This window comes from Lissotriton helveticus, chromosome 9 (genome assembly GCF_964261635.1).
Source record: "Lissotriton helveticus chromosome 9, aLisHel1.1, whole genome shotgun sequence".
Lineage (NCBI taxonomy): Eukaryota > Metazoa > Chordata > Amphibia > Caudata > Salamandridae > Lissotriton > Lissotriton helveticus.
This window is the reverse complement of record NC_136070.1, coordinates 307,786,281-307,812,101: the sequence shown is the minus strand read 5'-3', so window position 1 is coordinate 307,812,101 and position 25,821 is coordinate 307,786,281. Positions and strand designations below refer to the sequence as shown.

Below are 25,821 nucleotides of genomic sequence, written 5' to 3'. Positions count from 1 at the left end.
AATAGGCCAGACTCATAACGACCAATCTGAAAGCAAAGCACGTTTGTGACTGTTCGGAGTAGGGGGTTGGGGTTGAAAAGCCACAACTCATTACAGTACACGGAAAGAGCAAGGGACACCAGTGACTGTGCCTCATTCATCCTTTGGGAGTGATCACGCCCCGTCCATCCAGCCGCATTATTTGCACAATAAACCAGTGTTTGTCACTGCTAATCCCTGCCAATATTTGCACTGTTTCCAAATAGTCCCAATTAGGTTCTTAACCCACAAGTAAATAGAGAGTGGATACTGTAAACGCAAAGTAGTAGCATGCAATTTGACGTGCCAGTCTCATGAAAATACAATTTTTTTTTATTTTTCTAAATTCCTGAGCGCATCTCTCATCCTGCAAGATTTTCTAAGCAGTACTGAAATGTAGCATACACACAGAATCCTGGGTTGTTTTTCAGTAAGGCCTGCGTGGCATTGTCAGCGTGGCGAGATGTGCCCTGTGCTCATGAGTATTAAAGATCCAAGGCACAAACGCTGGCCTGTAATATTCCACAAAAGTATGATGACCTACTTGAGACAGAAGGCATTTGGAATCTTCAGGTGTGGCACAAGTCACCGCAATTTGTAAACACTGTTGCTTGAAATTAAAAGTATAGTCTTGCACACTTCCTCGCCTGGTGCTGCAGGACAGGACCGTAGGCGAGTACAATTTACCTCACCACTGTGCTCTGGATTGCCCGCATCAAATTGTACATTGTCCTCAAACACTTGATGACCGTGAATGCTGAATAACCTGCCCTAGAAAGGCGAAAATCATGCAGTTATTTGTGCCTGCTTAACCAACCTGAAATAATTACCAGCAATCTCTACAAACTGCAAGCAGAGAACAAAACCCACTACTGAATGCAATTTAAGTGACTCGAAAGCATGTGAAATATTAAGCTATATTATTGGTGCTTGCACTGTGGCTAGCACAGTAGCAGGTTCAATGCCTGCCTCTGTCGGTTCCCTAAGGCACAGGTCCCCTTGGAACCAATTTATAAAGGTGTTTGCACGCCTAACACGAGCTTTGGTGCAAACCTAACTTCATTTGCTGGTGTTTTACCAGTGAGGTTCAAACAGGTCGATTTGCTCTCATTAATTTATTTACTCACACATGTAATTTGCACCAGTAAGGTGCAATATGTGTTTGTAAATCGCATCACAAGGATGGGTTCCAGAGAGAGAACATCTGCAAATGAGGTAAATAACAACAAGCGTTCTGTATTTAACTTTTCACCATTAGAACTGTCAGAGATTAAGTCCATCAGTGAAAGTGCAGAATCCATTTCAGAGTGGTGAAAAGTAGCTTTTCACCACTAGAACTGTCAGAGATTTAGCCCCTCAGTGAAAGTGCAGAATCCATTTCAGAGTGGTGAAAAGTAGCTTTTCACCTTAGATCTGTCGGAGATTTAGCCCATCAGTGGAAGGACAGAATCCATTTCAGAGTGGTGAAAAGTAACTTTTCACCATTCGAACTGTGAGAGATTTGGCCCATCAGTTGAAGGACAGAATCCAAATTTTCAGAGTGGTGAAAAGAGAACATGGTATCCACAAAAATAGACTAAGTTAAACCTCTGCCAGGAGTTTTTTCTTAGGAGAAAGCATTTTCGCAAAGCAAGGCAAATGCTCTTAAAGATAAGAGTTCCTCACATTTGTAAGCATGCAAGTGTGAGCAGGAAGCGCGAATAGCCACAGATTCCTGAAATTCTTTGAAAATTCCAAGAAAGTAAAAACGTGTGAAATTTACTACCAACATATGAGTAGTCCTAATGGGGCACATGTCCAAAATCCTTCATTAAATGGACTGTGAGTGCCTGTGATTGGTGCGTGGTAAAAGGCAAGGGAGGCTGACATGGAACAAACAGGCACATATGGTTTAGGAAAGTCCTTGCCTTGATCAAAGACAACTCACTGAAAATATGTCATCCCTGCTGCGAAGAGCAGTGAGGTTTCTCTCATCATTTTACCCTCCGTTTCAGTTCTTTGACTGACAGCAGCTTTGCCAATTAGCCCCACCGCTTTTCATGTATCTTTCTGTGAAGTGGGCAAATAACCTTTGGAGCCCAAGACCACCCACTCATTTCAAAGAGCCACTGAACAGTACCAGATGGCAGTGACTGTAGGTCGAGAAAGAATTCAGAAGGCTTCTGAACAGGTGACATGGCATGGGACTATCAGCATGATAGTAATATAGCGCTAACCACCCATGGGTATCCAGGCACTTGAAAATGTGGGATGAAATAGAAGTTGTTGATGTTGCAGCTGTTTCAAATAAATGAGTTTTGTATTTTTTCTTTATGGTCAGGAAATGTCTATCTCTATATTTATGTAAGTTGTTCCCTGTCCTGGGACCTAGATACAGCAGACAGTTCCCTTTTTTGATGGTTTGCACATTTTGGAAACAGTCGGGTGGTGGGTGTAGAAGCCAGTGTTCTCAGATCAGGATTTGACTTGGCTAGTACTTTGCGTTGTAAGTGCTTTGTTACAAGTCTGCTTGTATATTCAATGTTTAATTAAATATGGTCTGTGTTTTAAATGCTGTTATCGCAGTTTGTGGGAGGTAGGGTAAAGTACTCAATATTTTAGGTCTGGCTTGACAGCACTGCAGTTTGAAACCTATTGTTGCAAAATCTTTAAAATAGACTTTAGCCCTACCCAAAGCAGTATTACCTTTTTACCTCATGCTCTTGGCTACTTGGTGCATTATTAAGCATTCCAGGAGGTGCTTCCATTGGAATGAATGAGCGATCATTTTACATCTGAAAAGAAGACCGGTAACATTCAATACTTTAACTTCCATATGTATTCTATACAGAAAGCAAGGTCTTTTTTTATATGTTTGCCCTATATTGTCAAAGTCAATAGGTCTAAGTTTAATGTGCCATACGACATTTCTTCATGAAAAACATGAAAAAAGTACTTTTCTATTTTACAATAGCCAGTGGTGGTACTGCATAACATTTTTACGTTGATAATGGTACAACATTCCTTATCAATATATATTCGACTACATAGTTGGCCTGTCAAACAGGACTTTTTAAAAACAGACCCAGACAGGTTAAACAGTGACTGTACTGTCTTGCAAATGACTCTCCGTCGTATGCCAGTTTGTGGACCACAAGTAAACTTGTTGACAAGTTATCTAATCACAAGAAAGGTGTGAGGATTTCACTAACATTTCTAAGTTGAGTTTTGCCTTAATATATAAAACTGCAAAATTCAATTTCTCCAATAAGATTTTGGCCTGTTTCGGAAGTTGGCCAGGCCATCAACTAACTCTTGACATGGAACGTTCAATGATTGTGACCAATCTGTTCCTAATGCTTATTATAAGGAAGGCACAGAAAAAAAGGTTTAGGAGCTTGGCAGTGACTTCCTAATGGCTAGTTTAAGACTGTGTTAGTGCCTTTTTTAAAAATAATTTATGAGCATAGCATATTAAGATTCGGACTTTTAAGATATTTCCAGCATAGTTTTTAAGACAAGGATTTGATTGATAAGTGAAGATATATTCACACAGGCTTTAGACCCATCTAAGAAGACAGACCTCTCTGAGAGTAAAGAGTTACACCAACTCTTAACTCCATGACAATCAACAAGCTGTTCTCTCTTTTTATTCTATATTTTATGTGGACTTTTGGGACTAATACGTTGGTTAATGTGATTTCTTTTTTGGCAACCCGTGGTAGTGCCTTGAAAGGGCTTCTTACAACTCCCCTTCCCATTTTGTGCGTAGTCTATCTACGAAATTTAGGAACCTTGATGGAAGACTCTTGGGAACAGATTGAGACTGGCAGGCAACACCCAAGTCCCCTGCTTGACATCACCTCCACCGCTCTCGGCAGAGGATCACCCGCCATACTTAGAAAATCGGTACTTATAGAGCATCTGCCATTGCTATGGATGCACCATAGACACAGCTGCACGCCAAGGATCTGCCATTTTTGTAACCCGTTTTGCATTCTTTTTTTATTTTCACAATCAATCCCCTAAAGAAAAAAATTGTTCAAGAAAAACTTTAAAAAGCAATGGCCCTGATGAACAAAATTTTTCTTTTTGTGCATTGGGTCAGTATTTTCTTTTCTAGACCTGCGCCACAATGCCATACTTGGTGGACCCTTATAGGGAAACTCAATGTTGGGAGCATTCTGCTGACAGGCTGCCAGGCCATGGGTGTTCAATGTTGGCAGTTGTTGATTTTCCCCCATCTGAAACCCAGAGGTTCCACCTTCTCTAGATAGGGTGCAGGACATGCGAGTTCAGCCGGAGCCACACTAACTTATGGTTCAACAATCACCCACTTTGGCAATGGAGGTTTCTGAGTAAATCCGTTTTACAGATGACACTGTTAAAACTGCCCTCCTATTTGTTAATCTGGGTCAACAAACTGGTAGTGAGGAAAAGTGAGGAAAAGAGGCGGGAATAGGTGTGGAACCACGGATTTCCATACTCATTCATCACTCATTAGGGGTATACGGTGAAAATTATGATATGGCTTCATCTTGGAATTAACTCTGCATTAATGATTTTCACATTATCGGTATTTCCTGGCGTAGGAATACCGAATCAGGATTCCCACCCAACACAAAATGTTGTCATTTTTCTCTAACTCTCAGTAAGGAAGGATGGGAGCTAAAAAGTCTAGAGGAGGCGTTACTGCGTGTTTCTCAGTAAGTAACAGCAACTAAAGTTATACTCCATTCGAAAAGGTTAAATGCTGTTCTGATAAAACATTACAAAAAAGACTAAATTCTCAGTCCATACCGATAGAGCACATGAATCACCTTTCGAAATAATGATAGGGTGAATGTATTGCACCATTAAAAAGATGTTAGAATAGCATCCAGAGCATTTTACTGCTTGAGTGATCAGGAAAATAATAACAATTTTCCTAACAACTCCTCCGCTTCTATCAACATCAGAAAACAGTAAAACAAAGATTTTTAGCGAGAAATGAAATTGCAGCATGTACTGTATGATTAGCACCAGGCCCCAGTTAAAACATAAAACAACCTACGGAAAGGTGCTGCATTGCTGTGGCAGAAAGCCAAAGCATTGCAAATGGATCATTATGGGCAATGCAGCTACCAATTTGCAAAAACAAAAGTTTGCAAGCCAAGCAATTTTTATGGCTAACTGTCGTAAAAAACATGTCGTTATCTAAAGGGGTTGGAAGTTCAGCGCTAGAGTAGATGCATGCATGCATAATTAACTACAGTTATGTTACAGCCTAGAATGCAAAGGAATATGTGAAGGACAATGTTGTACAAGTATTCACTTGTGATTTACTAACAAGAACCATGCAAAGTGAATGTGAACAAAAAAGAATAGGAAAAATAAGCAAACCGTCGTTGTGATATATATATGCTTATATAGAGGATGGATTCATATTTACAAGTTTACAGCCCTGTAAGGCTATTGTAGAGTTTGGATTAAAGATTAATATTAATAAGGCAAAGGGGCAATGGCAATGTAGTACCCTCTTTGTCAAACTCTCTGTCTGCCTGCCTTAATTAGAGGTAGACAGATCACAAGGTTTACGCTAATGGTCTTACATTTCCTCCTTTGCCATAAACCTTTGTCTAAAGGTTAGAGGGAGATGGGCGTTATGTGGAAAATGACTAAAATCGGTATACATAAGCGGCGTTCATTTATGTTCACCACAGCCACTGTTGAAAGTAGAGCGACAATCATGAAAACAGTAGCCACGCCATCTTGTCCCTTTTAGGCCCCATCGCGAAAGTAGGTGGCAGCCATTTTTGTGTCACGACCTCTCTGCCCACTGCCAATAGCCTGCGCGCGTCGCCCCCTCACACCCCAGCCTCGCAAGCATTCCCCCGCACCCCGACATCCCCCGGTTTCTCCTGCTTGGACCATAAGCGCACCTCTAGCGCGACCCTGTCTCCGAGCCACATCCCGTGCTGAACCCCCTCGCTCTTTCATCTCATTCAAAGAACAGGCCCTTTTTTGATAACCTCTTCCTCCCTGCCCGATTGTCCAGCCCGATCCCAGGCCATCACCTAGCCCGGCAGATGCAGTTTATTACCCCCTACAGTAGGGCCCCGCCTCACATCAAAGGAGCGGTGGTTAATCAATACCCTCACACCTCCAGATCCGACCGATCGCCCACTTTCCCGTTCCCAGCAGAATGTCCAGCTGCGCGACAACCACCACATGCTGAGGTCGAGGTGGGAACTCTACTGTAAATATGTGTGAGAACGGGGGTGAAGCGGGGATTCCGAGGATGTCTTTCCGTACATCAAGTATTGACAAGAATGTGTTTCATGTAATAAAGCAATAAACCTGTGTATAAGAGGCCAGGCCTCAAGGATGCGTTTAGAGCACCTCGAGAAGATACCCTGTTGTCTGATTTGACGTGTTCTGCTCCGTCGGAATAAACTCCTGTTTCCTGCCTTCTGTCTCCAGCGCCTGCCTCTTTGTTTGGTAATCTCGAATGGTATGAGAGGCGGCTAACGCCGGGCCAATACTGAAGGGTTCTTGGTCGAATTCGGACCTACCTTTCGACAGTTAGAGGTAAGTCATCCGACCACTTGCCCAATTTAGGGTGGGCAGCCACCCTGTCTGTCTTTACTCCATTAGCTAAACTCTAAATCAGGCCCTGAATCTTTATTATATAGGATGAAAAAGTGATATGTTGAGAGTTGTCATTTAAGATTTACCCTTTGAGGCCAAACATATCTTTAGTAAACTAAACATAGAAACATGCCTTAGGATACAGTCATGGACATGGGGTCATTTTACCATGAATTCTAATACATACCCATAAATGTAGTGAAGTATATTATGTAATTATTTCTTATAGTCAGTGATCAAAATATCATCTTCATGACACATGCACGCATACAATGCCTCATGTCTGTTTTCTATACATAATAACACCAAAAATAGATAAAATCGTATCTTCATAATGTCTTTTTGCCACATTTCCTTTATATTTGGGGTGCAGCTATGACCAGCACATAATTATTGCAGTGTTTACAGAAAAAAACATTTCACATTTGCTGTACTACAGAACTCTAATTTGTGTGCTCTGTCCAGCCTCTCATACCACCACTGTAACCTTTCTAACTATAATATCTCATAATGTCTTATAATACGATTTCATATAAAATGTTCACAACTGTAAACTATCCGTGTAGAAAGAACACTTTCTGTAGTGTTTACATGAACACTTCTCACTACTGCAATGTTCTTAGGAACAAACGATCCCTTGGGAGTAGGAAGAATATTATAAGTGAAATATTTTTCTACCAGACTTCTTCACTCGTGGATAATACTTCTATTCTTCACAAATAACCAAAAAAGCAACCCCAGGAAGAGTATTAGCTGTAAGCAAAGCACAGCTTACGATCGGAGAGTGGCTCAATCGAATTAGAAGTTGAGGACAATGCCATATCTTTAACAAAAATAACCTTTTACTGGTGCATCAATCCAAGTACTTCATTTTGGTGGAACAATTTGGAAACAATCATGTTTTCCTTAGACTGAAGCTTCTTAAGAAGAAATAGAATTAAGAAGTAAGATGGCAGCAATTATCTAACAGTGGTGGTGCGCAACCTCCAACCCTCCTAATCCTATGCATATAAGAGAGAGATGTAAATATTAAGGGATGTCACTAGGAAGTTAGTTGTAAAAATCAAAAGCATTACATTTTAGCAAACACTAAACTGATAGTTTGACAATGGTTGTACTAAAATACAGATTAAATATTTGGAAGTAAGGATCAAGAAGTATGATTTATCGAATACCTAGATCAAACAATGAGAAATTGGCACAATTTGTACAAAGCGTGTCAAATTGAAAAGGTTCTAGAAAGACAGAGATGGTCCCAAGACCATTTGTTAAAAAAGACTTGTAACTTTTCTGTAGCCTAGGTCACAATTACTTGTAGTAAAGCATGCACCAAGTCAACTACTATAAATTTCTCACTATTGGATGTTTGTTCAAAGTAATTACATTGATACAATCCCTTATGAATGAATAAAGTCGTTTTTGTATAGAGGACTGCCATCCACACAATCAGAATAAGGAAGTCTGACCAGGAGCAATCTGGCACAGACACATCTTGAAAGAACAGCAAGACTTATCATTCAGCTAGTGTTACCTATGTAAGAAAACGGTGTAGTATCTATATACCATGCTACACACTTCTGTGCTCTATAAGCTGAAATTCAGTGTTGGAAACTCTGAATATGCATGCGTACAAGGCAGACTTCCTCAAGGCAAATGAAAGATTTCACCTCAATGAGAACAAAGATAATTGTTTAAATGAACCAACGAAAATCAAATCATCAGCGTTCTTAACACAATGACTATATGGACCAGGCCTCCATGCATCTCTTGTCTGGGGTGACCCATGCAATCTGTAACCACTGAAATCTAAACTGGTGGTGTACAAACATGTATCTGCACTAAGTTGTCCAGTTTTATTCTTTTTCTGTTACCCATATAAACATTCTAGCCTGTATCGCAGCATAATTTGGTCGGTATTGTAGGCAAATGTAGGTGCCTTGAGGTGTCTTGCACAATGAACCCTACAAGTCATTTCAAATAACTATCTATTAATCTTAATACTTTGCATTGTTTTAATGGAATGTATGATTCATCTAATGACCTTTACATGTGATGTAGAACAAATGTTATTTCCACCTGGCACGAAGTTACACAACACTTTGGCAAGTGTTGCTAATTCTGATAGCCCTTGAGAACTAAATCAAGCGTATCTAACAGATCAGCAAAAAATGGCGAGCTAAGACAGCACTTGGTGAATGCCACAAATGAATGTACCCCCTTAGCTCTTACCACTAGAGAGCTCTTTGGTGATGGATGCAATGATATCTAAATCACAAACAAGGGCTGCCAAAGTATGCAAGATCTGGACAACTGACATTGGCATTTCTATAACCAGGACAAATGTCCTTACCATGTGAGGTCATGACAGCTGGCAGGACAGTAGATAATCTTCAGACAAGTAGTGGGAGGATATAAAGAAAGTACCACATTTGTCAGACAAGTATATGCCAGCGGCTGTCACAGTCAATTGATTGCTATGCACAGCAGTGTTCAATTGAGCTACCACAGCATGACTCATTGCTATTTTCAGGAAAACATAATCTTTCCATTACAGGCATTAGATCCTGGTACTACTAGAGGTAATGACATGAATTACATCTCATGTCATATTTTCCCAGAATATCATTGAACTTAACGGTGTAAAAACTAATGTTTTATCCATAAATATTTATTGAAAATTACCTCTGCGGTAACTTGTTTTAGGAATCATTGTTATCCTAGTCTTTGCATATTTACTCATCTGGTGATATCTGATTACACTATCACATGGCTCATGAAATAATGATTTCACAGCAAAAATAATATTTGTTAGACTATCAATACAAAGTTGAAGTTTAAATGACAAATTATATAGATGTGATCCCATATCAATAAAATACCATACATCTAAGCAATATTTTACATTCACTCTGCTTAAACTTTCAATTATGCAAATATAAGAATCATAGATGAACCGTAAAGAAACTTCAATGATTCACTTTTAGTGAGTTGTTCTTTTAGCTGCAATGAGTGTTCCAAAATAAATGGAAAATTATTATCAGCCCTTTAATGACCTTTTTATTTAATGATCCTTTCATTTAATTGTGGGCTGAATGTAGCTCTGTTTAATAAAAGGTAAGTTATCAAAAATACGTTATACAGTGCTACCTATGCCCTTAATGTCACTGATTAAGTGTAATCATGCCATCATGGATAAAAAGTCGGATTCTTCATACTTTTTCAGAATTTTGTTTTTACAACTTTAGAATTGTTTACAAGATAAATGAGCCAAGATTCGTAAATCATTGACAGCAATTTAAATAATAGGTCAACTAATCAGTATATATTACAACCAATACTTGAAAATTCTTTTTTATGCATGTAACAGATCAAATATATAATCTGGTTTATGCTTTTTTGCAGACAATCAGAAGTGTTTTGTTGGACAGTTCTACTGTACAAAAGCTCCACTTAAGCACACAGAGCAAGAAGTGGTAAGAGGGAAGATCTGCAAAAAATAGCTTTAAGCATAGCATTTCTACCACTCTCAAAACGTGAAGATAAGTTACAGGGTAATTGTAAAACATTCCCTTTGTCTGTTGTTGCTCTACAAACTTGCACATGAAAAAGTGAACTATTATGGACCAGTAAATGAGATTTTAATTTAAAATATGAATCATGTTTTGTAGGCTTAATAAGTTTGACGTTCATCTACTCTAGCCAATTCCTCAAATCCAAGCACACGTTTAAAATATGACTGTACATCAAATAGAGTTGTGGTTGTTCCTAGCAATTAAAATGATTTTCAAAAAATGTAAATAATCCTGTTCTTGTGACTTTGGATTGTTTTCTGTAACAGCATACTGAAGAAAAAATATCTACAACGAGAAGACCCTTTTTAAAATTGTTTAATATACATCTCAGTTTGACCCATATTTAATACATATACCCAAATACAAAGTTTATGTGGAAAAAATATAAACATTTCTGAATATAGTCCATTCATATGTGGTGAAGCAAAGTAAAATGAGTGTTAAAACATTAGTCTGCTATCTTTTCAATATAATTTCATCATTTGGATGTTATTGATTGTTTTAATAATAATGAATTTACTCTCAGTCGAAATTAAATTAAAATCTTATTTACTGGTCCATAATAGTTCACTCTTTTCGTGTGCAAGTTTGTAGAGCAACAACAGACAAAGGGAATGTTTTATAATTTCCCTGTAACGTATCTTCACGTTTTGAGAGTGGTATAAATGCTATGCTTAAAGGTGTAACTTTCTATTTATAGGTTTACTACATGTCTGCTTGCTTTCTTTCATTAAAGTAACTATTCATGACAATTATAATTAAATCTTAGCCTCATGAGCAGTCGAGAATTTTGATTACTTGTGTAACATAGGTCAGCATAAAAAAAATATTTTCTGTTTTATCTATTTTCATAACAGTTACAAAAAAAGGATAGCTCAAAAACTAAAATTATTATTTCAATATTCCCAAAACATTATCTTGTGTATGCTACACTTCCAGCAGTACAAACAAATTACAGAACCAAAGTTTAATGTCCTCAGTCACTAGCTGATTAGATTTCTTTAAGGCTGCAACATTAAACTTTTTGTCCGAAAATGCACCATGAAAATATAGATGGAAAGTATGCTTCTAATTCATCAACACCTAAAAGAACTGGAAAGAAAGAAAGAAAGAAAGGAAGAAAGAAAGAAAGAAAGAGAGAAAGAAAGAAAGAAAGAAAGAAAGAAAGAAAGAAAGAAAGAAAGAAAGAAAGAAAGAAAGAAAGAATAGATTAGAATAAGTCCATACTCTCCAACGGTCTTAAACTCCTTCTCGGAAATGCGACTTTAACTCTAGTAAGAAGCAGATGCTTCTAGCAAGGTTAAATTTACCATGGTAACTTCTTAGTAGAAATGAGATGGGAAGTCTATCTGATATCAGTAGGTCACATGTGTCTAAAAAGGTAAAATCAATACAATTACCTAAAAAAATTATTAGTCATAATGCACATGTTCAAATGGAACATTCTTGAAAGCTAAATAGCTAAAAGAAGTGTTAACATGATTAAAGAAAACATGAAGAGGTAATCTAGGTAGCCACCATTGCAAAACTACAAGGATTTTGTATGATTAAAAAATAATTGTAATTCAACTTATAATTGAAATTTTTCTAGTGATGCAATAAAAAAAAATTGATTTGATATGACTGCTGTAATCGCCTGTCTCCCGGGTAAAACTACAGACCAGATGTGCAATGTAATTGAAAAGGATGATACATGTAGAAGTTAAGCAAAATATTACTAATGGTTAAGTATTAAAAGTTACGTTTTAAAAAGAAAGTAACAATGGAATGGAAGGTAACAGCCATTAAAATGAAGGACATTTAAAGCAGGGTCTTAAAATGTCAATACATATTATGTTGTCGGTGAGTCCACTCTGGTGACATGTTGACTTTTATTTAGATTCCAAATGAACTCAGCAACTGTCTGATTTTACCTTTGCTTGAATAGATACGAGGCAGGTAGCAGGATATAAAATCAAATTAAACCAGTTTATTTATTTTTTACTTCAACCACTCTACATTCAGAAAAGTAGCTACTAAAAAAACGTTTTGAAAGTTGGCAGACCTTTCAGAAATGCAGTTAGAATTTTCTCAGTAAGGCAGTTTCAGAAGTGAAGGCCTTAAATTGAGAAAATACCATTGGGCATAAAGGCCAGTGGCTGACTTTTGGACGTCAGATCCATTTCAAGAGTTTGTCTAGTTGGTTGTGGGCACAAATGTCTGAATGGCTTTCGCTTTAAGATGGTGAAGTGTCTGACGTTAGGACGCTTTATGAATGATGCAGTGGTCCTTCTTGGAGTTTATAGGTCCTTTGAATGGATCAAATACTGCATCGGAGAAGAATAGAAGCTCAACATGGCATTTCAGACTTGAACAGATATGTGCATATCCTTCACATCAGTACTAATGTGAAGCTTTTCCCTCGGGATTCATTACGATTTGGTTAAAACCACTTGTTGGGATCTAAAAAAAAGTTATGTATGAAATGTAAATGTGTTAATAAGCTAGTTTATAAGGTATTAATTGTGCATAAAAAGGTATCAAAAGTAGCGCCAATACTCATTGACTTTAAGGCCCACAAAGTGTTTCTTTGGAATTGCTTCATTCAGCCTAGCTAGAGATACTAAATGCAGAAACTCACTGGCATTGATACTGGATAATAATAAAAAAAACGTTTTTTTGTCACATAAGAGAAATAAATATTTGATAGCTCCTATCAATACGTCATAGAGTATGAGACATTCTCAAATTCCGATGCCCCACCAGAGATATCACTGGTTTCCACAATACTCTGTCATGCTCTAGAACATCTGACCACTCCACTTAAGAGTCAGTGGAGTATTAATAGCAGGCCCTATGCCCACCCAATCAAATACTACTTATGGTGTCATTATACTGAATGGGAATCTTCACATATCTTTGATGGGTGCACTCTTCGTACTTTCTAGCACTAAAAACAAGAAATCTAAAATATGTTTTTTATTTGAAACGGCTGAGTAAAAGATAGTGGGGCTTGAACCTGTGACTTGCAGAGTTCATATGATACGCGGGGGAACGTGGATGTCTGTACAGGCACATTAATACACTGTGCTGTTTTACTGGCCACATGAAATAGATTCTTTTCCACACTAGATTTATTTTTACAACCAGTCACCATGGACGCAAACATGCATTTACAAATATTTGGAACACATGCCTACAAACAGAGACAAACACATGAATACTCCCATACATACATAGTCATTGCTACAAACATAGGAGCACACACAGACACAAATATGCACTCGCAATACACATATACATATACAAATACTTAAAAGGAGACACACAAACCTATCAAGGTACACATGCATGGACTCGCATGTTGATACACACACAGAAACACACACAATGACAGTGCATCCATTCATCTATCATTAACACTTGCCACAGAACCCATTGTCCACCTCAATTCATTTTATTTGAGACTCCTCTCTTTAAAGTCGCCTCAACTGTGAACCTATACTAATTTAATTTGAAGTATCAGTCTGTTTAATTTTTTCTGGGTTGATCACCGGGATCAATGATTTCTTTCAGTTTTATACACGTTAATTTTACAAAGCGTTGGCTTGTTGAATTAAGTTTCAAAGCCATGCTTTCATCTGCGTTTGAATTACAGGCCATTATTAATTAATCCCAACACTCTAGTGTTAGCTTGCTGCCTCTAATGTCTGACAAATAGGAAGGGGTTGTAACATTAACCTAAACAGAATCAGGTAAATATGGACTTTGCTTTTTCTTTGACAATAAACACCGACTGATTGCAAGGGTAACAGAGTTTCCTGAAAAGTCAAATGAGCCATAGCCCATAATTTCCTAAGCAGTCATTTGCAATGTTCGGTAGTGTTATACTAACTTGAAGCCAGAAAACAGATATAAAGCAAACACACCAACACTGAAGTCGAAATATGCGTTGACACAGTCTGCATTCATTGTGTTGGATGCTATCTAAAATGCCTTGAACGACAGCTCCACTGTAGTCCTGCCGGAGAACGCGGGTTGATTACGCACCTTCCCTAGAGCAGCGAAATGCAAAATTGCATATATATATATATATATATATATATATATATATATGTATATATATATATAGATGGGTGGATATGAGAACATGTTTCCATCTCAGACTGGTATTTTGTTATTTAAAGCATTTCAATATCCTAAAGCGCTAAATGGTGTCAAGCATTTGCCCTATATATGATGTCTACTGTCTTTACATCATGTGCCCTAACATCAGGGCTTTTGAACCCTATGGGGCACGAGCCAAGTAGGGCTTTGGTGCCACTTAGGTCATGCTTGGCAGAAGGCTGCAATGGTGCCGTAAGGCTATAACAGACTTCTGTGTGTTAACATTTTAAGCAGTGGAGTCGCGACATGATAGTCGTGAGCAGTGGGTCACTTCCATGACCAGTTTTAGAAACCATGCCCTGAAAGGACTCTTAACTTAATTGTGCTGCAGCCCTAAAAGTGTAGCACATCTTCCTCACTGTGTGAATACGAAACTAAAAGAATCCCACAATGGACCGATTTACCACAGTAATGCTACATGCCATGCCTTAGTTCTTCACTCTATCTTTCGTGGAGAAGGTGAATATAATAGCAGGCCAGGCTTACAGCACCAACAAAAATTGTCATCAATATACTGTATACGGTTTACTGCCCTACGGCCAGGGTTCACTGTAGAACTTCTCTTCAAATGTGATTTAAAAATATATAAAAACCCAGCGTGCGGATATGTGTGGATATGATGCACAAGTTACGGTTCTTGTTGAAACTGGTGAATTATTGTACCGATATCTCTAAGCCAATGATGGTACAGTAATATATAATGCGCTTGTTGTCTCATTAAAAGAGTGGATTAGGCCCAGCAGAGCCTCATGGGGTTTCTGTACTGGCCACTAGCTGTCAGCAGTCTTTTCTAACAGCTACTTAAAGATAGGCCAAGAACCAGATGTGTGTGACTGTCTTTCCTAGAAGTCGTTGTGGCCTTCTACGTCACTCGGGCCTCGCCATTTGCTCCACAGGTAACTAAGGAGAAGTGTTTAAAAAAACACCATAAACTGAAGCACTTCTAGCATGCCTAAGCACTCAATGTGAGTTTACATAGTGTGATTATATACTATCAACTTTTCACACTTTGGCAGTAAGGCAGCTAAACTAGAGCACATGTAGAAAGATTGACTTGGATTATTGTTCAAGTTGTGGAGGTGAGACAAACCGTAAGGGCTTGGTACTCCAGGGTTATCTTCATTGCTCCGCTCCATAGATCTCAGCCACCCAGTTTACATACAAGCACTTTGATACAGGGCACACCTCGACAAATCATGCCCCAGTTAAGCTGTAGTTAGAAGCTGCCTCTGTGAGCTTTGCAATGAACAGTCACTAGTGTCAAGTGGTTCTTGCGACAGACGTCTGGTCTGAATTTGTTATTTCACATGAGTTTACTTTTGTGATGTGTTGGTCATAATGGACAGGGTATTTGGTCGTCCAAAATAGTATGTATTAAATGCACTCACCCATTGTACGCTGAAAGGTGTGTATGTGGGTGGATCTAGGTTGTGGAATTGTAAGAGCTGTCTACCAGCATCTGTTCAGCCAACACTAACATTATTATGACTTTTGTGTTTTACGTACCGCTGACGGCATAACATTCTACAGGGATTTCTAGGGTGCTGACTAGAATACGAAAGTGACACACAACTGTGCCCATTGCAGTAATCTCAGGATAACTAAAATATTCCCATCGCATTTTCAGACTTCTGCGATCTGGAACTTACCCAGACGTGCCTGTACTAGAGGCAAATAGTAAATTAACACAGTCCAGCTATAAAAAAAAAGGGCCATCTTTTCTCGCACAGTGTAAGGTGTAATTGAGACGTGCCGATGCGTGTGCGGGAGACACTTTTATAGAGGAGACCGTGTGTGGAACCAACCTTCAAGGTCTACACTTGTGCTCTATTGACGTGTTGTCTAGGTTGTATCTATTAATAGTGCAGCAGGTGCAGTGGCACCGTGGCACGTAGGTGTTAGGGAGCCAGGTTCACCCAGGTGACTGCTGAATTTAGCTTCTCAGCCAGAGGAGGAGAGCATATTTGACTTGCTTGCAACAGGCCCGTGCCACCACTGCTGTGCCCCGCTATTGTCTCACACTGTAGGCCCGGACATTTTCCAGGGTACTGTGGGTGTTCCTGACCCTCGGCAGCTGAGGGCAGCGCGGCCGGGACCTCTCGGTGCAGTGGGGTGGGCAGTGAAGTGGTGTCTGCATGTGGCTGGCAGTGGCAGGCAGGGGTCACTGATGCGCCGAGTCTGGAACTGTGTGGTTTGAAACCTCAAGCTCGCGAGCGATCCGGGCGGACTGTGCTCAGGCAGACCACGAAAATGGGTCAGAGTGTATTTACGGTTACAGAAAACCCCACAACCCAATTTTCCCCATCAATTCGCTGTCAGGTTTTGCCGAGTCGAGATTTTTCGGATAAACAGCTGTCACGTGATACATTTGGGTGACACATTAAAACAAATGCTCCCTGCAGCTACCAATATCGGTGGATTTCAGCTGCAAGTTGTGGCCACTTGAAATGGCATTCAGGGAGCATTAAACATATAACGCCTCGCCCCCACTGTGCTTTTCTACGCAACCAGGCAGGTGCTCGGTACTGCGCATTATTTAACAGGAAAAATATGCACGTCCTGACATTGCAGGCACCTGTATCTATAATAAACTGGGTACAGTAGTGTGTGCGTCCACGTGTGTGCGTGAGAGAGAGACGTTTTGTGTGGTTGTTTTCTGGTGAGTCTGCTTGTTTGTGTGTATTTGGGTTAGAATGTGTTTTAGGTGTGTGTGTGAATGTATGTATGTGTGTGCTTCTGTGTGTGCGTGCTTTTACGCCTGTGTGCCTGTTAGCATGTGGCTGTAATATGCGTGGGTATGTTTGCTGATGTGTATGCTTGTGTGTCTTTTTCCTGAGTGCGTCTGTCCAAGGGTGGCTGTGTCTCTATATGCGTTTAGCGTGCTTGTGTCTGTTTTATACTATATGACGTACTTGTGTGTCCTCTAAGTGGCTGGAATTGTCTGAGTCTCACTCTGTCTGATTGTGCTCGTGTTTGTGTTGCGTTTCTGCACCTGTGTACGTCTGTGTGTTTGACAGTGTTCGCTTCTAGATGCGTGCCAGTTTGTGTGCGTGTGTTGTGTGTGTGTCGTTTTGTGAGAAGGTGAATAGAGTTGCTTAATGGGAAGGCGCCAATGTATTTATCGTATTGCGATCAGCGCAGTTTTGCCGTTTGTGCTGAGGTCGGTGGTGTTTTCTGTTGCCCCATAAAATGTCCCCCCGGCTCTCAGCGCGGCCTCCTTTCAGAGTGCATTGACGGCGGCTTGGTGAATTATGGCCGTCCAGCTCTCCCCGGCACAGGCAGGAACGTGTACTCTGACAGGAGAGCCGCCCTAACCCTCGGCAAGCGACGGAGGCGAAACTCTGATTTCATATTGTGAAGTTTGCACCCCCAGTCTTGGTTCCTGAGTGTAGTGAGCGCGGGGAGGGATGAGGTGAGGCACGCACTGGCGCCCCAGAACGCCACCTACCCGCGCCAAATCGGGGAAGGAAATCACCCTGAAGCGGCAAGGCTGTCAAAGGGTTAAGGAGCTCGGCTAATCGTTCAATACAAGACTGTGTCGGTGAATCCTTGAGACCCTCGAGACCCGCGGCCCTCTTCTCTAAGCTAAGTCTGCCCCACCCCCATCCACCCCCTGTGCCATATACCCCATGACAGTCTCTGCAGTATACGTCCCTGCTGTCAAAAGTGACATGCATACAACAACGTCCCTGTTGTCAAATGTGACATGCATACAGCAGCCGAGTACCCCCCCCCCTTCCCCACACACACACACACACACCACCACAAAAAACAGAGTCCTATCGGGACACACATTTGCATTTATCGATGCAGAAGGGTTGTTGATCACTGGGGTGTGAAGGGGCCACGGGGTCAAACGCGCTAATAGGCCGGCGCGTGCCTGAGGCGCAGCAAAGGCTCCATAAACCCCAAGACGAGCGAGGAAAATGCCGCGTGATCTAAAGTTTTGTTGGTTAAAAAATATAATTGGGGAGCAGCGGGCCTCGGTATCACTGCACCTGCTGCACTAATTGCAGCTGCACTTCTTACCTGCGCGGTGCTGGATCTAGACCCCAGGGCCCTTTCCTGGAACACAGCGACGGTCCATGGTTCACTGTTCTCAGCCCCTATCCTGCATTACCATAAAGATCGTCACATCGGTCCCACGTTCACCACCCCAAATCCCTGACTGCGTGGAGTCAAGAGTCCTTAACCCACCCAGAGGCACCAGGATCACATTACTGCGGGGGTCGGTGCCTTCCCCTCACTCTGGATGCCTGTCATGGATTACCCTTCAGGGGCACTTTATCCATAAAGGCGGTGGCAGGGGGCCTTTATCCACACAGCAGGGACCTGACACGGATTACTTTGCGAATATGCACCCCACCCAGGGACCCCAGTCGGATTACAGCTCGAATATGTTGACCAATACTCCGCCTAGGGCCTTTATCATGGATTATAGCAGAGATGCGTTCAGTGTTCTCTTTCTAGGGCCCCTATCCTGGATTACAGCAGAGGTGCGTTCAGTGTTGCCTTTCTAGGGCCCATATCCTGGATTACAGCAGAGATGCGTTCAGTGTTCTCTTTCTAGGGCCCCTATCCTGGATTATAGCAGTAATGCGTCCAGTGTTCTCTTTCTAGGGCCCCTATCCTGGATTGGAGCAGAGATGCGTTCAGTGTTCCCTTTCTAAGGCCCCTATCCTGGATTATAGCAGTAATGCGTCCAGTGTTCCCTTTCTAGAGCCCCTATCCTGGATTACAGCAGAGGTGTGTTCAGTGCTGCCTTTCTAGGGACTCCTAACCCGGGATTATATCTGGTTATTGCTCTGCCCCCAGTTCTGTGCCCCTCCATAATCACTGCGCAGATACGTTCCTAGTTTAGGGTCCCTACCCAGGACTCGAGGCAGCATATGTGCCCTGCTGCCCATCCCACGTCCCATTCCTGGTTTACAGACAGGAATATGTGACCTCCCACACACCTTGAATACTCTGTCCCAGATTAAAGGGGGATATAACATCTATTCCCCTCCTAGGTAACCCTATCGCAGAATATAGCCAGGATAATTCCACTGCCGCCCTCTGCTGGCTCTTATCCAGTCTTCAAAGGGGTGGCATTCACTGCTCGGCTCCGCAGGCCCCTGAACCGGCTACAGCGCGGATGTGTGCCCTGCTCCCCACACAGAGTCCCAGTCCGTGATTACAGCGCAGGTATGCGTCTTGTTTCCCACCTCAAGCCCTCATACGAGACTCTAGTCAGGGTCTCTGCCCTGCTACCTGCCCCGCGCCCCACTCCGCGTTTACAGCCAGGACACGTGACCTGCTGCCCACCTTGTACGCTCTATTCGGGATTACAGGGTTATATGGTCACTAATCCTCACCCAGGAGCCTTATCCCGGATTACAGCAAGGATATAATCAATCCTGCCCTCCGGCGGCCGCCATCCAGGATTACAAAAGGTATCTACTCACAGCCCCGCTCCATGGACCCCCTATACCGGCTACAGCGCGTCTGTGTGCCCTGCTCCCCACACAGAGGCCCTATCCATAATTACTGCGCGGATGTGTGCCCGTTTGTCTCATCGAATGCCTATCCGGGATTACAGGCAACAGCCCTGCCCTGCTCCCCACAGGGCGACCCAGTCCATGATGATTGCAGCGCATCTTTGTGCCCTGCTCCCCACAGAGAGTCCCAGGCCATAATTACAGCGCGTCTGTGTGCCCTGCTCCCCACACAGAGTCCCCAGTCCATGGTTACAGCGCGGATGTGTGCCCGTTTGTCTCCTCGAATGCCTATCTGGGATTACAGAGCCCTGCCCTGCTCCCCACACAGAGACCCAGACCATGATTACAGCGCATCTGTGTGCCCTGCTCCCCGCACAGAGTTCCAATCCAGGATTACAGCGCATCCGTTTGCCCTGCTCACCACACAGAGTCCCAGTCCATGGTTACAGCACATCTGTGTGCCTGCTTCTCTCCTCGAATGCCCAACCGGGATTACAGGCATAACCCCTGCCCTGCTCCGCGTCCCTAGACCGGATTACAGGGGGGGGGGGCATGTGAACTGATCACTTCACCGGAGCCCCCTCCCCGGGTCCTCATCCGGATTACGGTGAGGAAAGTTGCCCTGACCCCTAACCCGAATGAATTCCTCATTACCTCGGGGACACGTTCCCTGTTTGCTTCATCGAACCCCCCCCCCACCCCCCAAGAGATTACAGGGGGGATATGTGCCCTGCTCCCTAACCCGTTTCCCTGCATTACATGTGTTCCCTGTTCCCCACCTCGGGGCCCCTGCTCTGGCTCGCACGCAGCGTCCTTGAGGGCGGGGGTGGTCTGTGACCAGCAGATGGTCCGGCTGGAAGTGACATGTAATCCCTCAGGCTGCACTGCAGACCGGGCGAGCCGGCCTCTCAGCAGTGACAGCTCGCCGGATCCTCTCCCGGGACCCGAGAGGTGCCGCGGTGTAATCACTCATGGGGCGGGGTCCGCCGCTGGGATTTAATGTCTTATTTTTATTACAGATACAGCCCCCCCTTTCCTCCGCCTCACCGCATGCCTGCTAGAGCGAAGTTTGGGATTTGCATACATTGAAAAAGCAGCAGCCTGGGCTAATAACAGACTACCAGCAGATTTGTGGCAGATTAAATCACATTTAAAGAGCAGAAAGTGGATTCTGACGTCTCGAATGCAATTTATAAAGGACGCTTATTGCTTGTTTATCATATTGTCGATGGATATTAGGAGGTGTAGTTGACACCTCTTAAGACCTAATGGCGCGCTTTAGTCTCTTGCCGCCCTTTGCTGGAGGCTGGATGGAGCGTCGCTGGGGAATATTCCAAAATAAAGCTTTTGTGGGTGAGACGAGAGATGAGGGAACGGGCGGGAGAGCTCTTGTGGAGGAGGGTGCCGCGAGCTGGGTAAGGAGAGAACCCGAGGGGGTGAAGAGAGAACGTCAGAGAGCAGTTGAGCGAGACAGAGAGGGAAGTGTAGGAGGGGCTGTGAGAGGGACAGAGACTCAGAGCGATGTGGTCAGCCAGGGATACATTGAGAGACAGACAGGGGCGTAATGCAGGTCCCTGCGGCGCAGGACGGCCCTCAGCCCTTCAGAGGGACCCCCAGCCCAAGACCAAAGCATATAGTGAGAGACCCGGTGGCCCTCCGTAACCTTCCGCGAGGGAGCGCGTCAATTTGTGCTGCGCCACTGTGGAGAGAGGTGAAGGGGGCTCCGAGGGTGGCGGGAGAGACACTGCGTGATAGATGTGGCGTCCGTCTGTGTCACCTTGCCTCGGTGCAGAGTGCAACGTCACGTACCCACTAAAGGCACCATTTGACGTACCGACAGATCTTCTGCGATGCCCTCTCGTTTGTGCATTGTGAAAAAATAGCTACCCCCCCCCGAGAAAACTCATAAACGAATCTTACTGATGAACCTAGCCCCTCATCCTATCACGCTAAGTGCTCAGCACCGTTGCTTCCCCCTCGCATTTACCCCCCCCCCCCCCACACACACACACACACAATGCCCCCCACCCCTACGCTCCAGGGGCTAATATTCCCTTCCCGGGTTAACCAGCACAGCCCTATAGACGGGTGGAGGTAGGTGTGTGCAGCACACTGGTGGTAACTGGAGAGGGCTGTCACTGTGCCACAGTTGCCTTTAGAAGCGCTGTCACACAGCTGTATTTTTAGCAAGACCGGTTTCAGAGAGAGAATAGATTAATCAGCCTTGGGCAGTAACCGAATTAAAGTTCGTGTCAGCCATCAGAATTATCACTGCAACTTCAGAGACATCTAGGGCGCTACTGTCAGGGAGAGGCTTCCTTTGAATTAAGAACAGTGACACCGATTCAGTGCCTTCTAATCAATGAAAAAGATGTGTTGAGTTCTGGATATTCAAATAAGGCCGTTGAGTTTCTGCGAAATAATGCTCCCATTCAGCGAGTTTTATTATCCAATGAGGCAGATTCAGTGAGATACGAGGAGGCATTCCGAGTTTCATGCAGTGGAATAGGCGTCTGCGTTTATTGCAGTGAAAATGAGTTAGTCAGTTCCTGGCAATTTGGAAGACTTAGTGACACTGAGTCACTGGGGCTGATAAGCGACAGTCTGACAGTGAACACGATTGCTTGAAATTCAAGCCGCACCTTACACCCAGTGAGATTCAAAGAGCTGAATCGCGCAGTGTGTCACCACTCGGCGGCTAGATTCAGTGAGTTTGTGTGAAGGGAATAGTCTCGGTTTTAGGCAGTGAGCAGGCTCACTGAGTCACAGGCAGTGAGGAAGACAGTTTGTGTCAGTTAAATAAAGATTCACTAGGTGCGAGGCAGTGTCATGCACGGTGGCAGTGAGCAGCCGCAGGGAGTTATTTTAGGGAAGTAGCGCCCAGTGGTTTCCGGCACACAGGGCTACCCACTGGGTTGGAGACTGGGACATGCCTGGCCAGTCTTCAGTAGTGAAAAGGCTCGGTACCGAGACAGTGAAAGGTGCTGCCTGGTTTCCAGGCACACAGGAATCTGCCCTGGGCGTGAGGCAACGGGCAGGTTGGGCGACCTGTACACACAGAGTTTTTTTTTTTCTATGAATTCATAACTATTCCCTGGGTTGGACGCAGTGACCGGCTCAGTGAGCTAGTGAACACACCCATGGAGATTTAGGTAGGCACACAGAGGCGTTTGGTTTCGGCTTTATAAAACATGTTTTTATTACTGTTATATATGCTTGCAGTTCTATATAGCATGAACTTGGTCCAATTTAGGCAAGCACAAAGTATCCCTTTTTAAGATATGAGAAGATGAATTGATTTGCACATAATCACAGGAGGGTGAACCGGCGCCGGGACTCGAATGTCCTTTCCCCACTTTTAAAGTCGGCAGCTGTGGCCATTAGGCCCCTATCCCTCCCCAAAAAAGGCCCTGGTTTGGAGAATGAACAGCCTAAGTGATCCTGGAGCAATGAAACAGGTTCGTTCAGCTCCAGGCACGGTGCACGCAAGAGTTGTCAGTATAACACGTACCTGTAGGGATCTGGAGTCCTTGTTTGCAGCGCAGGTCACAACACAATCCTCACTCTTATCTTCCAACAAAAAACAAAAACGAATAAATATCATGTATCTCCGAGTCTGGCGACGGACCAGCGCCTCGAGGTTCCCAGTGCACAGATCCAGGCGCTATGAAGCGCGGGGCGGGCTCAGCGCTCTCCGGGCTGCCCGTCCTCCCGCGAGCCCTGCAGGCTGAAGCTGCCTAAGCCGCTGGTTCCCCAGCCCGGCGAGCCCTTCCACTCCACCTCTTCTTCCTCCTCCGCCGCCGCCTTCCTCCTCTCCCCTGCTCCTCCTGGCAGTCGGCAGCAGGCAAGGCATCATGCTCGCCCCCTGCGCCTCCCTCTGCGGTCCGCCCAGGGCTCTGGCATCCCACCGCGGCTCTCCGGTCTCCCTCTGCCCCCCCTCCCGGGGGACGGTGCTGGTGGGCGCGGGGTGGCCTCGGGCTCCCAGGGACTGTCCCGGCGGAAGCAGCAGCTCTTGCCTCCTCGTCCTCCTGTGGTCGGCTGAGGAATGAGAGCGCTGTGTATCAGCAACCTGGGCAGACTGTGGGCTGTCTCACTCCCCGCCCCTGTCTCTCCGGCTCCCGCGCCTCATTCACTCTGATCTTCACACGATCCGACTGCTGCCTGCTAATGTGAGTTATGCCTGCGCCGCTCCCTCCCCCTGCCTGACGCCCCGGGAAGATGTTTAGAGAAACGATTTCACGTGATGGGCCCCTCTTTCTCTACCCCTCTCTTTCCGTCTCCTTTCTTTTCCTCTTCACACACCCGTCTTTCCCCCTCTTTTTTATTTCTCTCTTGCCACACAAACTACACACCTCTCTCGCTTTGCGCGTTCTATTCATGCCTTCCCTTTCCCCATTCGTTTCTTCATCTAATTCAATTTGCTTCTCTTTCCCTTCACCTTTCTCTCTCTTTCTCTCTCATGCACATCATCTGTCCTACTTCCCCTATCTCCTTCGTCTTTAACGCTCTCTGTTTCCACCTGCTTGCCTTTCTTCTTCCTCGTTCACCTCTTTCTCCTCACCCTTCCCTCAGGATCCCTGTCCTCTTCTCTTCTCACCCCACACTCTCCTTTTCTCTCTCTCGCTTAGCCGCCCCTCTCTCTCTCTCGCCCTCTTTTGTTTCTCTTAGTTTCAGCTCCTCACTCGCTCTTTCTCCCCTCACCCTCCTGTTTATCCCTCATACGCCAACATGTCTCTTCACCTTCTACCTCCGTCCTTGTCCCGACCACCGCTCTCCCGAAAGACCCTTATGGACATCCATTCGAATGAGAGTCCCCTTCGTGTCCCCGTTCTCGCTCTGTCTCAATCTGCAGCGTATGGAGTGCGAGGAGGCCAGGCAGGCAGTCTCTTTAACCCCTCACTGGCGGGACACTTTCTCTCCAGCACCTCTCACATCTGTACATGCCCTTGTATTCTAATAGGCAGGCGCTGGCCCCAGAAACAGTATCACCCAAAACACAATAAAAGGTGTTTCTTATTTTCATAATTTCATTCAGAAATGGGCGTGGTTTTGAATGAACTTCTGCTCCTCCAACTTGCGGGCGTCTGTTTCTTTCTTACAGTCTCTTTCGCTGGTTATCTATCTATCTATCTATCTATCTATCTATCTATCTATCTATCTATCTATCTATCTATCTATCTATCTATCTATCTATCTATCTATCTGTTTGTCTAACATATACTACTCCCTCAGTCTCTGTCTCCCCTCTCCCACACACCTAAATATCTGTATTTCTTCCCTGTCTCTCTCACTCCACGATCCCTTTGTATCTCTCTGTTTGTCCCACCCCTCTCCATGAACGCGCCAGTCTCATCCCCAATCCCCGTCTCCGCGTGCTCTCTCCTCTCAAGAAAATCTTTCTTTCTCTTTCCATAGTTTCCCTTTCCCTCTCTATTTCTGACCCATCACCTCTCGGACCCTTGTCTCTATGTCTGCCCCCCCCCCAACCTCTCACTCTTTCTGTCCACCCTCTTCTCCTCCACATCCTCAATGTCCTTCTCTCGAACGCAATCTATCAGACTTTCTTTCATTCCTGTCTCTCTTCCACCATCTTCGCTGACTCCCTGTCTCGACTCTGAACCCTCTGTCTCTCCCCCTGCTCTGTCTCTCCCCACACGCCTCGCACTCCTGCCTTCCTGCCGTTCTGTTTCTCATCCCCACTCTTCTGTTTTCCTTCTTTCAGTATTCACCTCACTCTGTCTACTGCGCTCTCTCCCACCTTCTTCTCCTGTCGTCATCTCTCTCCCGCTCTCTCCCTTCATCTCCCTCTCTTCCGTCTTCATGTGATTTTCTCTCTCGTTTTCTATCGCTCTGTCTCTATTTATTTTTCTCTCTCCATCTCTATCCACCGCCTTCATCTCCGTTGCTTTCTCTTCCCTTCTTTCACGCTCTCTCGCTCTTTCTTTCTATAGCTCTCTCTCAGTCTAATCGCAGCACTCCTTGTCTCGCTGGTACAT

The 25,821-nt window shown here is 44.0% G+C and overlaps 1 protein-coding gene across 1 annotated transcript in view; it reads right to left on the bottom strand.

The window, feature by feature from the left end:
* Positions 1-23,991, bottom strand: part of FLRT2 (fibronectin leucine rich transmembrane protein 2) — a 151,269-nt gene extending 127,278 nt beyond the window's left edge. The window contains exon 1 of the mRNA XM_078660005.1: positions 23,337-23,991. The gene's annotated coding sequence lies outside the window, so the exon portion shown is untranslated. The remainder of the gene's footprint in view (positions 1-23,336) is intronic.
* Positions 23,992-25,821: the final 1,830 nt, after the last annotated feature.